The sequence below is a fragment of the Oculina patagonica genome, chromosome 13, assembly GCF_052425735.1.
Source record: "Oculina patagonica isolate OP01 chromosome 13, crgOcupat, whole genome shotgun sequence".
NCBI classification, from domain to species: domain Eukaryota; kingdom Metazoa; phylum Cnidaria; class Anthozoa; order Scleractinia; family Oculinidae; genus Oculina; species Oculina patagonica.
The window spans coordinates 16,612,284-16,625,096 of record NC_135770.1 but is presented as its reverse complement, the minus strand read 5'-3'; the positions used below and the strand labels follow the sequence as shown (position 1 = coordinate 16,625,096).

At 39.1% G+C, this 12,813-nt stretch overlaps 1 protein-coding gene across 1 annotated transcript in view; it reads right to left on the bottom strand.

Annotated features, from left to right (window-relative positions):
- LOC144634664 (uncharacterized) overlaps positions 1 to 12,813 on the bottom strand; it is a 70,891-nt gene that overhangs the window by 17,377 nt on the left and 40,701 nt on the right. The gene's annotated exons all lie outside the window — the stretch shown is intronic.

The following is a 12,813-nucleotide window of genomic DNA, read 5'->3' as shown; positions in this document are numbered from 1 at the left end:
AAAAGCCGCGCATGGGTTGGTAGAGTTTTACTTCTTGAAACCAGGAAAGTAAGTTTTATTAACGCTACTGGACCAATTTTGGTCCTTTCTTCTCTTATTGTGGGCGCTCTCGCATTCAAATTTGCCGCTTCGCTGATAATGAATAATAAGTGATGTCTATGCATTCTGCCCCATGACCATCAGTGACAAATAACTCCCTAATTTCGGCGGAAATTTTTATTGTTAATTTTCAAAAAACCCCTTTCGGCTTTCCAATCACATAAATAACGCCCAATACGGTGTTGAAAACAAAAGGTTATTAAAAGAACAATCGCATTCGTTTAATTTCCTTTACCTAAATATTCGAAACATTGTTAGAATTTTTACAAAATAAACGTGAAACTTTTTCTTAATTTCTGTCGTCGCCATTTGATTACCTACATTATATATAGATTTAAGCACGCCTAAAAGCGGAGCTCCCAATTAATTTAATTTTCACTGGAGCTTACAATGTTTTCATTCTGGTAAATAAGCGGCCAAAGTACTAATGTTAACGGTGGTTTATAGGTTCAAAAAATAAATAATCTTAAAGCAGGGTAAATGTCATTACTCATGGTACGAAAAATTACTTAAGAGTTCGAATGCTCCTTTATGTACGACGCTAGCTCTACAGATAGACCCGAAAGTCATCGATCGATTATGGCTTTCAATGTCCACTTTTTTGGCGGTCGATTACTTTCTACACGTAATTGTCAGCCACATTTTGTTTCTTTGCTTCTTTTTTGCAACTTCCAACACAACATTTTGTTTCATTGCACAGGAACGGCGAAACGTTTTTCCAACTAGGGGGCTGACTATTGACTTGAAGTGGGGGGGGGGGGGGGGGGGGGGGAAGCGGCTTAATAGACTCTTCTCTTAGTAATTCTTTATTTTTTCGGGAATTTTGGGGGTGCTAAGGCCTTTCCAGCCCTCCCCCCTGCTCCGCCGTCAATGCTGCAGGTTGAAAAAAATCGGGTGTTACACTCGTGAAGTTTTTTTTTTCGGCAACTGGCAATGCAACGTTTGTTGCGTTTCAAATTGCACGAAAAATTGCCTCGTGTAACTTGGCCTTAAGGGATATGCGATTATGTTAACTTTCAAGCGATTTTTACAAGACCACATGGTTCGGGAGATTAGGCGACCACTCCCCACGTTAGCTAACCGAAAATAAAGCCACTATTACTAGTCTACATTGACCCTCTCAGATTTCCTTTATATTTTGCATGGGGCTACATATTGAGATGATAATGCTGTAGGTAGAATATTATCGCAACGTGTGGAAGATATCGTGGTCAACGCGCCCATGGTCGGTTTTGAGCCAAAAAATACCCAAATTTTGACCCATCTTTCGACCAAAATATCTCTGCAAGAATTGAAGCTTTCCATATCAAAACACCACTGTAATTAGTATCACCTAGTACAATTTAAATGATATCATCAAGAATTTTCATCGCTCTCTGGTTTGGTAGTAAACCTATTTAAAAAATAAGGTCTTTCGGGCAATGTGTGACACTAGAGATTTTAGGGTAAAATTACGTTTGTATATCGCCGATGCGGCGTTATTCTGATGGTTCCATTAGCCATTATTTTGTAAAAAATTTACCAAATAATAAATTAAAGTCAAAAAAAGTATGTTAAGTTCAATCGGCACGTATGATTTTAGCGTACAAAAATGTGCTACATGTGAGCAAAACAAAAACAAAGTTCTGAAAGTTTTAGAACGAGTTTCATAACATGATGGATAGGTCGGCTGAGGACGTGAGAAATACCGCTTACATAAATCCAATAAAACTTTTAGCAACTAAAGTGGTTCGTGATGTTAATTATCCGGCTATTTAGTGCCCATAAATACAGACTTACGGCGTGAGAAAAGGTAAACAAGCCACTTGCCATGTTCATCATCGATCGAATTCAAGCGTATCTTCACGTGCAGATTGGAAAGAGAAAACGTCGCTCACTTCTGTCTACCCGGTAGTTATAATGTTCACAAACAATTCTGCAAGGATTTAGTTTCCACTTGTCTCGTAAGCGATGGCCTCAGTACTTCACATTTTCATCAGCCTGGTAAGTTGCTTTTCACCCGGGCGCCATATTGTTTTGGACTAGTACCCAGTCTCTCAAGACTTGCCTCAGTGCTCGATCGAAACGCTGGAATGGACCATTGTTTTACTCGAAGCGTAGTATAGTACAGTACAGACGATTTTTTCCGTGGCGCTCTCTGTCCAAACAATTTTTCCAGCTGCATCTTTCTGCAGACAATGTTTTTTGATGTCTTAAACAATTTATGTGGGCATTTTGCTATTGCAAACAATTTTTTTTCAGGATTTTTGATCCCACTTGGCCACTCCTCCAAAAAAATAATGTTGCGTCCCTAACTGAATGTTTGATTTATAGTGTGGATGTGAAAACCCTTAATGCCAATTGAAAGGTCTTTCAAAGGCCTTGTTAACAAAATCGAACGACCGCGCAGTTCGATTTTGTTAATAACGCGTATAACATGTCGTCATGCTGACGCGTATATTTGCATTCTGCTCGCTTGCTGCAAGTAGTTTCTTTTTCGTTGCTCTAGCCTTCACTATATCCTTCTTTCTTTCATCCGTGCTCTCCACTGGCTTCGGGCAGTGTGACTTAGGGCTTTCCACAAGTTGCTCGAGATTTCCCAAAAAGTTGCCCGTAATATCTCAAAAAGTTGCTCAACAGTTGCTCCAAAAATCCAAAAACGTTGCTTCTGATAATAAAAGTTGCTCGAAAGTTGCTCCAAAAAATCCAAAACGCTACTTCTAACCAAAAGAATTTTTTCTTAATATATGCTAATTTCCCTTTGAGAGTAAGATCTTAAAAGCAGTTTTATGCAATTTTACAGCAAAAGAAGTATCTAAATAACATATTAAGGGGAATATTATTTTGTTAAATAACAAGGATTCCTTTAACTGGGAAAAATCGCGAAGATATCGATGACGTCATGTTTGCTGACGAGTTTTGTAATATTTTAATGCAGAATGAGCCGAATGTTGAAACGTCTTCAGATGTCCCTCGAAAATCTTCGGCAAACTTCGTAAGTCTTCGGAAACGTTCGTTTTGCCTTAGAACAGGACTCTATAATCTTCGGAAATCTTCGGTCTGGAAATTGCTCAAAATGCAAATAGTTGCTCGAGAGGAAAAAAGTTGCTCCAAGGGGAAAACGTTGCTCGAAACATGAAAAAATGCCAAAAAGTTGCCGAGCTACTTGTGGAAAGCCCTAGTGTGACACAAAGGGCCTCGATGTGGAGCCGGTTTCTATACAACCGTCCAAGCACTTACCTCTCAGTCGGGTTTCCGCTTTCGCCTCGGGGCCACCCCGCCTTCAATTCGTTGCGTAGCTTAACAGACATTAACGGCAGAGGTCTCGATCCCTAGCGCAGAACAGAAGGACCGTAGACTCTGGGGGCGAGAACGGTTCATTTCATCTCAAGTCTCCAGTGCATGCGCACAATTAAACCGGAACCATAAATGGCCCAGAGGGCAGAGGACGACCCAGTTCGGTCAAGGCTGACGGAAAATGCGCAAGTTCTGGGAACGAAATTTAATATCTAAACTCGTTTATCAACCGCTGGTTTAGGGGAACGAAGACCCTGGGAACAAGGATCGAGAACAATTTCAACAAATTTGGAATCACCTGTATCTCTGATAGTGCTCCTACTGATTTCCTAATTTAAAGCTAGAATGACGGACCGACGTATCGACGGAATTAAATATTTGTATAAGTGTAGATCAGCGTGCCTTTTTACAACTCATGATTCGTCTTTGCCTTGATCAGGTTGTTGAAAGTTCGTTTTCACTGACACTCTCATAATCATACTCTTTTGTTCATTTTGTGTTCCCATCTTTCCTGTACGCAATCCTTAGAATAAATGTAAATGAGTGAAATACTGTAAATGATCTAATAAACGCCCACTCTCAAATAAACGCCGCGTAGCTAATAAACGCCTTCCCCCTGAGGTGTAAAGTTTGTATTAGAGCCCCCACCAATAAACGTCCCGTGTCTAATAGACACCCCTGCTCCCTCCCATCACCCCCCCCCCCCTCCCAAATAAAAAAAAGAAATTATATATTCGCCTCAAAATTCAAGTAAACGTTTCATGGAGTAAAAAGCACGCAATTTTCTTTAGTTAGTTAATTGATTCACTCGGACATCGAAGGGGCCAAAGGAGCTAGCTAGCCAACATGGTTAACCCCGATGCGATGACGATGAGGACATCAATATCGAACAATCTGTGAACGACATCTTTAGGCTTTGCATTAGAAAAGATTAGAGTAGTCTCCTACTCACAAAATCTGTTTCCTATCTTTATCCGGGAGCAAACTACGCGTCATATTTACATATTTGTCTTTTTGACATCGTTACAGTTAGAGTGAAATGAATGCCCCATTTCTACTAAACGCCTCATATTTATTTCACACTCCCGCATGTACCCCTTAAATTAACAAGAACATTGAGAAGCTTGAGAAGCTTAAAATCGGGCGCTTTGCCTTGAAAGGCAGGGTTCAGTACAGCAGAAACCACGAAGCAGTTACTTAAGTAGCACTCAGTCCGACTGTGTTTGTGTAAGTCACAGGGCTTGCATGAGCTGTATTAATGTGCATAATATAATATCTAGAACGTTGTCGAGATTGCATTATTACTTAATGACATGATGGTTTCAATTTATAAATGTATTTCACACAATACAAATAAACGATTGAAGTAGACGACTAGAAAATGTAAAGTTTTAAGACTTAGCAAAGTGCAGTGTATTGGTAATACTGTAAGGTGCGGTTTCACCTGAAGGTCGTGTGCTTTTCGGTATTTTCCAGCCATTGCACTTTGATGGGACAGTACTACAACTGTTTACCGGGGAACTACTATTGTCAAGAAAATGATCACAACTTGTTGATGAATGATTGAACATTTGTTTCATACCATTACTGTAATAGCAATTAATGAAGGCTTTATGAAATCGTAACTTGATCGCATTGCAAGTTTTCCGCGCTTCACGCTCGCCCTCGCACCTCGCGCTCGCTGTATCGCGCTTCACGCGCCCGCAAAATAAACCACCTGTTCTGGGCACAAGTTGTCGGAACATGACTATTCGGTCCCAGACCTCGTCTCTATCTCCCGCCCCCCACCTCTTAATTGTTATCAAACGTGACTCTTTTTAGGCCCAATTCATCCCCTACCTCCATCCCCCACCATGGGCGTCTCAGATTCTAATCGCTGATCCCACGCGCCAAAAATTCCGAGAGATCCCTGAAATACCTCTCACTAATTGCTGCTCAGCTACGAATTTTCATATGCATCTATGTAGACCTACATGACCGCCGGTTTAACCAAAAAAGAATTCAGCCTGCATAGAAAGACTTCGTGTTTTGGGACTTGCAGACGTTTTTGTTTATACTAAAACTCCCCGGCATACTGTATTTCGTGGACTGGACTGGACTGGACTGGACTAGTAAAACGCGGACTAGTAAAACGCGGACTTGTAAAACGCCTCTAGACACTTCCTTGGCCACAATCATCTTACGGCTCTCTTCAATACATAATGTCTCAAAAAAATAGTAACCTCAGAAAGAAGTCAGAAGCAAATAAGGTCGAAAGACCGAATTTGAACATATAACGGCAAATGTTCTAATGTCACGAACGTAGGAGTCGTGTAGGCCCGTCACCTTTATTTACCACATACTGCCCCCAAATTAAAACAGTACCCTCAGAAAGAAGTCAGAGGCAAATAAGGTCGAAAGACCGAATTTAAACATTTAACGGCAAATATTCTAATGTCACGAACGTAGGAGTCGTGTAGGCCCGTCACCTTTATTTACCATTGACTGTTGATTTCTGGACGGGCCCCGTACTACCTCGTGCGAGCAATACAAACGACTGCATTCAACAGACGTCAAGTAGTGGAAAGAAAGAAACATATGCACACAACTCATAGCATCAATCCCGTTGTTTTAGTAGGGGTTTGCAGAACGAACATGTGCTATACTGCAAAAACATCTCCACGCTAAAACAGACCATAGAGTGCTCAAAAAAGCTAGAAATATGCCGTCGAAGAAACACACAAAAGCTTCAAACACAAATTGTTTCGCTCGCTAAACCGTTTAGTTTTATCCGATTTACAAGCGCTTGTTTTACAAGTCCGCGTTCTACAAGTCCGTGCTTAACAAGCCCTCGTTTTACAAGTCCGCGTCTTACAAGTCCGCGTTTTACTAGTCCGCGTTTTACAAGTCCGCGTTTTACTACTCCTCGTTTTACTAGTCCGCCTTTTACAAGTCCGCGTTTTACAAGTCCGCGTTTTACTAGTCCGCGTTTTACAAGTCCGCGTTTTACTAGTCCGCGTTATACTAGTCCGCGTTTTACAAGTCCGCGTTTTACTAGTCCAGTCCAGTCCTCGAAATACAGTATGCCAAAACTCCCCGCCCTCTAAAGATAAGTCCTTGACGGTTCTTGTCGTTTTTCGGTGCCTATTCATCTTCGGCATCTTTCTCATCCACCTCTCGTTCTGTCCTGTGTCTGTCATCACACGAAAGAAAAGCTGATTCTCAAAAAATCTGCCACAAAAGGAAATTGACAAAAACAATATGAAAACCATATATCGAAAGTTTCTTATTCTAAAATTTTATCATACGTCTTAATTCAGAGCTACAAAGAAGTTCCTCCTTTTGAGTTATTGATACTTTTCTTACAGTACCTCTTTCCACTAGCGAAATTTTACAAAATTCCTTCGCGGCGAAAAGGTAGCGCGAATCCAGAACAGACTCCAATCGAGAGTGGGTTAATTCTAGATTACTATTAATTAACTATTACAACATTCATTTTTAAAATAGTTTCCCAAGCCGACTAAGCTAACTAAACGTCGAGTGTATCTTTCAGTAAACAAAACATGCCGTTATGACGCCGGAAATCCAGCTCACGCATACTATACCCCGTGACTCACGCAAACCTCCGACTTACGTGCTACTACAGTCATTCCTTTCTAAACATTTTTTTTTGACCACCACCGTACCTTTCTACCCAAAAAACTCATGAAACCGCCCGGTTTTAACCTGTTTTAACCTTTCAAAAATTAGAGCGTTCGAAACTAAATAAGATCCGTAATCACAAACAACATACAGCCGTTTACCAGCACTCTTTAAAACTCCTGAAACCCTTCAAAATCAGGCAAAATAAATCTTTGAAATAACCTTTATCAATGTTTCTTATTTTTTATTCAGTTCTATAAAATGCCTTTCATACACTACTGTCAAACAAAAATTTCAATTTCCTCAAGTTTCAAGACAAAAGAATAACAAATATTTCGTGCACAATGTAATTTGATTAAGCCAATATTATCACGTCTAAAAATACTTCAAGCAATTCAGTGAAAACCCGTTTTTTTTTCGTATCAACGAAAACCACTTTCGAATAATCAATACATGAAAATAACAATAAGATCAAAAGGAAGAAAGGCACCTTTCTAATTATTTGAAGACTTTCAAAGCCGTGATATTATGCATCCAATCCGCGATAAAATTTAATTACAACAAAATCCAAGTTCTCATTTTGAAGTCCATTTTTTTCAGTTGATACCTTAATCCAACTTGTGAAAAATTCCATTCAAGTTCCTATTAATACTGTACATTCCCAATGTTTTGCTCAGGTCTTCAGAAGCGTCTTACTAACCAAATCTAAAATAATTCCAAAACATGCTGTACAAACATTCTACTCTTTGTGACAAACGACTTGACGACCAATTGTTCAGAAATGAAAATCGACACAGTTCTTGCTAAATAAAAAAAAAGTTTTACGGCGGAGTCAGGCTCAAAAAATATACCGCAAGATCACACCCCCATTCATAGTCAGAAACCAGCAAACCATCTAGTTTGCTAAAAAAAAACACTGCGTGACATCAATGACGTTACCTTTTTCATTTACAAAAATAACTTTAACTTGTCAAAGTAAGTGCAATTTCACAATGGTGAATATCAGTACAGTATGGGGCCCAGTTCTCGGCCGGGTCCTGTTCTCGGCCACTTTGTGTTTAACGCGTTTTTTCACACTCCAGTTGAATTAAAAGAAAAAGGTATTTCCTTCAAACGATAGACTGATTCATGTGCTTTAAGTATCTTGAGTTTGATCGTTCAATTCGATATAGAAAGCTCACACGTCGAGTTTACGCGGAGGTAGGTGAATTTGCATTCCCGAAAAATTTGTTTGTTTACGGCTCCTTAAAAATTCATGGATGTAGTTAAATTCGTATTTTATCCAAAAGCCCCCACCATACGAGCTAATTTTTGGCGTGTGAAACGTAGAATAATTCAGCTTTCTGCTTTAGTTAACTTTTCGTTGAACCGTTGTATTTTTTGGTCTTAATTTACTTCGAAATTTTTTCTTGCGACGTTTGCGTATTTGCCAGTTCTCGGCCACCCTGCTCGCTATCACAGCTTAGCGCTTGGTTTTTGAGTCTAATGCTTGCGTGCGCTTTGCGCATGCGCATTATTGAGTCTAATGCTTGCGTGCGCTTTGCGCATGCGCATTAGACTCTTTGTTATATGAAAAAAGCTGTTAGCAATCCCAAGGGAATGGTTCGGGATCGATAATCGTTCGCTGTAATGTAGAAAACAATGATCAGCTGCAAGAACGGACTCCGTACGGACACGCACGATTAGTTTCAATTAAAAACAGCCAATCAGCGACACGTGTTCCCACGCATAATTAAAAGTTCTTTCTCAAGTCACGACATCCTCGTACCCAGGGTCTTCGTTCCCTTTGACCCGCGGTCAGGAAACGAGCGACCCTGGAATGTTCCGATTGGAAGTCCGAAAATATCGGACTTCCGGTTGAATTGCGCATGCCTGACCGCTAAAAACAAAGATGGCGTCTCAAGTGGAGCAAAGATAAACTTTCGGAGAGATTCTACTTCAAACGGCAAGCAGCTAGAGATCCTTTAGATCCTTACTGTTGGAAAGAGATGTTCTGCCTGTCCTGCCAACCGTTCTCGGCAAGTTCTTGTTTACCAAATGACCGCATCTTTTGAGGATTTATGGATTGTGCTCACAGTCACTCGCAGACTTCAAAAAAATTTAACTCATCTATTCTGTGTTATAATATCGCCTCTCGACCCGCCATAAAGCCACTGGGGAACCTGAAGAATTTTCAACTCATCTTTGCTCAACTCGAAACCCTGGTACAGAAACAAAATCGGTTATATAGAGCTCCTGAAACGGCAAAATAAGTTTTTAAATCATACGAGGCAGGTTTAACTGTTGCACGTTGTGGACGAACCACATATAGATCGCTTTGACTGGCATGGTATGTAAAATGTGGATTGCTATTTTATCAGGCGATATTACAGATAGCTATAGTTTTTAATGATCATACTGTGTATCACAATTTTTATTAGCTGTATTGTTTGGGAAATCCAGTAAATCTGTTTCTATAAGTTGTAAGATTATTTGAAAACCTAATAATTATATTGACAAAGCAGTGCAGACGAGTGGTGGTTAATTTGCAGTTTTCCAACAGTAAAAAATTATTGTCTTATTACTTTGTGTTTGAATTAAATAGGGAAATAAATCCACAAGCATACTGAAACATGTACAGGTACAACCATTAACAGGCTTGACTGCTGTAAAAGACAATTCAAATAATATTTTTATTATTTTGATATCATTAATAATTGCACTTCTTACTACTACATTGCCAAGTTAAACTAAGCAATGATGTATCCATTCAACCAAATTTCTAAAAAAAATGTTGCAAGTTGGACAGCCTTGGGACCAGTTCTAGCTTTTGACCTTGGACATAGTTTTCAAATTCCCTGGTAAGACTTAAATTTCCCTGACCAAGTAAATTTAGAAATCAGGTAAAATAGCAGCCTCTGACAATCTCTTACAGCCATCCTTTCCACCTGTCACAGAGATAGCCTATTTCTTTTCTTTTCTTTTCCTTTTTGTTTTGTTTCTTTGGTTGCTGACAGGTCAAACTGTCAAAATTGAAGTTGACTAAGGATAAATTTAGGGTGGCAGGGTGGCCTAATTATTAAGGAGCTGGACTCCAAATCGACCGGTCTACCGGTAGGTTCAAGCACTGGCCAGGGCACTGCATTGTATTCTTGGGCAATGCACTTTAGTCTTAAAGTGGCTTTCTCTACCCAGGTATATAAATGGGTACCAGTGAATTTACTGCTGGGGGTCAGCCCTGTGATGGATATAATCCCATCCAGGGGGTAGAAGAAATATTTTTATTTGCTTCGTGTTACGGAAACTGGGATAAGCTCTGGCCTGATCGGCCACTAGTTTAAAAATTATGTAGATTTTAACTAAGGATAAATTTCCCAGACTTTTCTTTGTAATATCAGTTTTCTCTAATTCTGTTCAAAATTCCCCAATTTTTCTAAGAAATTTATTTTTTCCAGCACTATCATATCCTGACAACTCTCCTGAACTGTGGCAACCTTGTTATAGAAATATCTGCCTTATACAACTGATCTACAGGTAATCAAAATGGAAGACGGGTGGAAATTTTGGGCCCTTTGGGGCTTTTTTTATCTGAAAGGCTAGAGACCTGGAGCCTTCCCAAGATCTACCACCATTATGGAGAGTTAGTTACAATCAAACAAGTGAAAATTGGAACCAAACAACCATTGGTATTTGCCTTTGAGAGGTGCCTATCATAATCATGTATTTACAAGCCTGTCTAAGCCCTATAGGGAAAATAACTGATAGCCTCACCTTGGGAACATCTAAACTCAGGGTTTTATTTTCCAGTGTGGCCTTTGGCATCAGATTAGACTTCATAGATATTAGGCTGTTTGTTTTTATGTGTGCCATGTTCATTAAAGGGTACTTTCAGGAGGGAGGGAGGACTGGGAGCCAGGGGGGATGGAAAAAAAATATTTTATTCGCAGTCCTTGAACCAGAAGTTAATATCAAGTTTTAATGTTGTCCACTGCAGAAATACTTGTACTTGTGGAGGCATTTTTAAAAAGTCAAATGGCAACATATGTAAAATGGGAATTTACAGTGGAATCTTCTACACCTTATCTCTGGTATCTGAGCAACATAATTACCCAGTATTCTACTTGAAGTGCATCCTTACAAAATTTAAATCCCAGTTTCTCCAGAATAAATATAAGGAAATTTTGCCCCACTATTATTGGATGTTACTAAATTGAAATGACCCTCCTTTATCTATATGTACTTGCCAACTAGAACACGTTTCAAAATAGCACTCTATCAGTATTATTTTGCTCAGTATTAATTAATTCATACCTCTTCCTCTCCTATGGTTAACTTTTTTTATCCCAAATTATTATTGTTTATTTAAAAATAAACAAGAGCATCAAATTAGCTAGTTATATTTTGCCCTTTTCCATTTCACTTCTTCTACTTGTTTTGCTTTATATTGGAAGGGAATAAATAAATAAAATGAATAGTGGCTCTTCCAATCCCTCTGATTCCAGATCAAATTGGAATTTAGTAGTGTTGTCTTTTTTTGTGGAGGGAAGAAAACTGGAGAACCTGGAGAAAAACCCTTGGAGCAAGGACCATAAGCAACAACAAACCCACATATTATGCTGGGTGTGGGAATTGAACATTGGTGAAAGACAAGCACTCTCACCACTGCAGATTCGAACATGAACTTGAAGTAAACTAAAATTATGTGACCTCAGTCATAACTATCTTAAGAATGGTATCTCAGGTCTCTGAAACCAAACTGGAAATGTTAATAAAAAGTCATTCTCCTATGGGGATCCAGAGTGGAGGGGTATACTTGATACCCCCACATAAAGCTAACAAGGGGTGTCACCCAATAGCAAAGATAGTGTTAACGACACCGATTGTTATTAATGTGCCAACCAGAAAACTATTGGCTGGCGAAACAAAGAGTTCTTTTGTTCAAATTGTTGTACATTTAAATAACAAAGACAATGTTTGTAAACAAATATCTTCCCTATAGGGTATATTTTCTTTAACCTATCTGAACATCATAAATGGGGTATTGGGAATTTTAACATCACATTTGTCATAAGCACCCGGGGTGGAAAGGTATGTTTGAACAGTTAAAACGAATTTTTCAACATTTTCTGCAGTAGTTAAGTCCCTTGGATTCAACACAAACAAAATAACTCACTGATTGTCAGGAACAGAGAAATATCATAGTGTCCTTTCATTTTCAATAATGGTCAAATCAAAACTTAAAGAATGAAAGGTGTCACCTAGAGGGTCATTTACAATGTAAGTTAAAGGATTTTGACTGCCAAGCTAGATGATCAATCCAGTAATTTATAACTGATTATGTAACCTCAGTTTCATTGTGATTTGCAAGGTAGTGAAGAAAAATGCACGTTCACACAACAACTGCTAAAATAACATTTAATAATATTCTATTCCATTCGCTCTGTGAAGAAAATTACGTCCATTAAACTTTTAAAAATTAATCCTACGGCATAGAATTAGAAACCTACCGTCGGGTATATAAGCTTAATTTGTGAAGATCAAATCAAAATCTCAGTCTCTTATAGCAGCTCGTATGGTCCGTATGCAGCAACCGATGAAGCAGGTTATAACAGCCTCGCCGTCGAAGAGATTACATAAACTCTCACGCGTGCAGTCTGCGATCCTGCAGGCTCGAAAGCACGAAATATAATTTATGATTCATCTACCTTCTCCAAAGCCTCTCCAGTAGAATCAAAACCGATTCGTTACTGGGTTTTGGTCTGTTAAGATCAATCGAATGTTTTCTTAAACCGTTGCAGCATCTACAGACATCGATACATGAAATCAAAAAGATTTGGA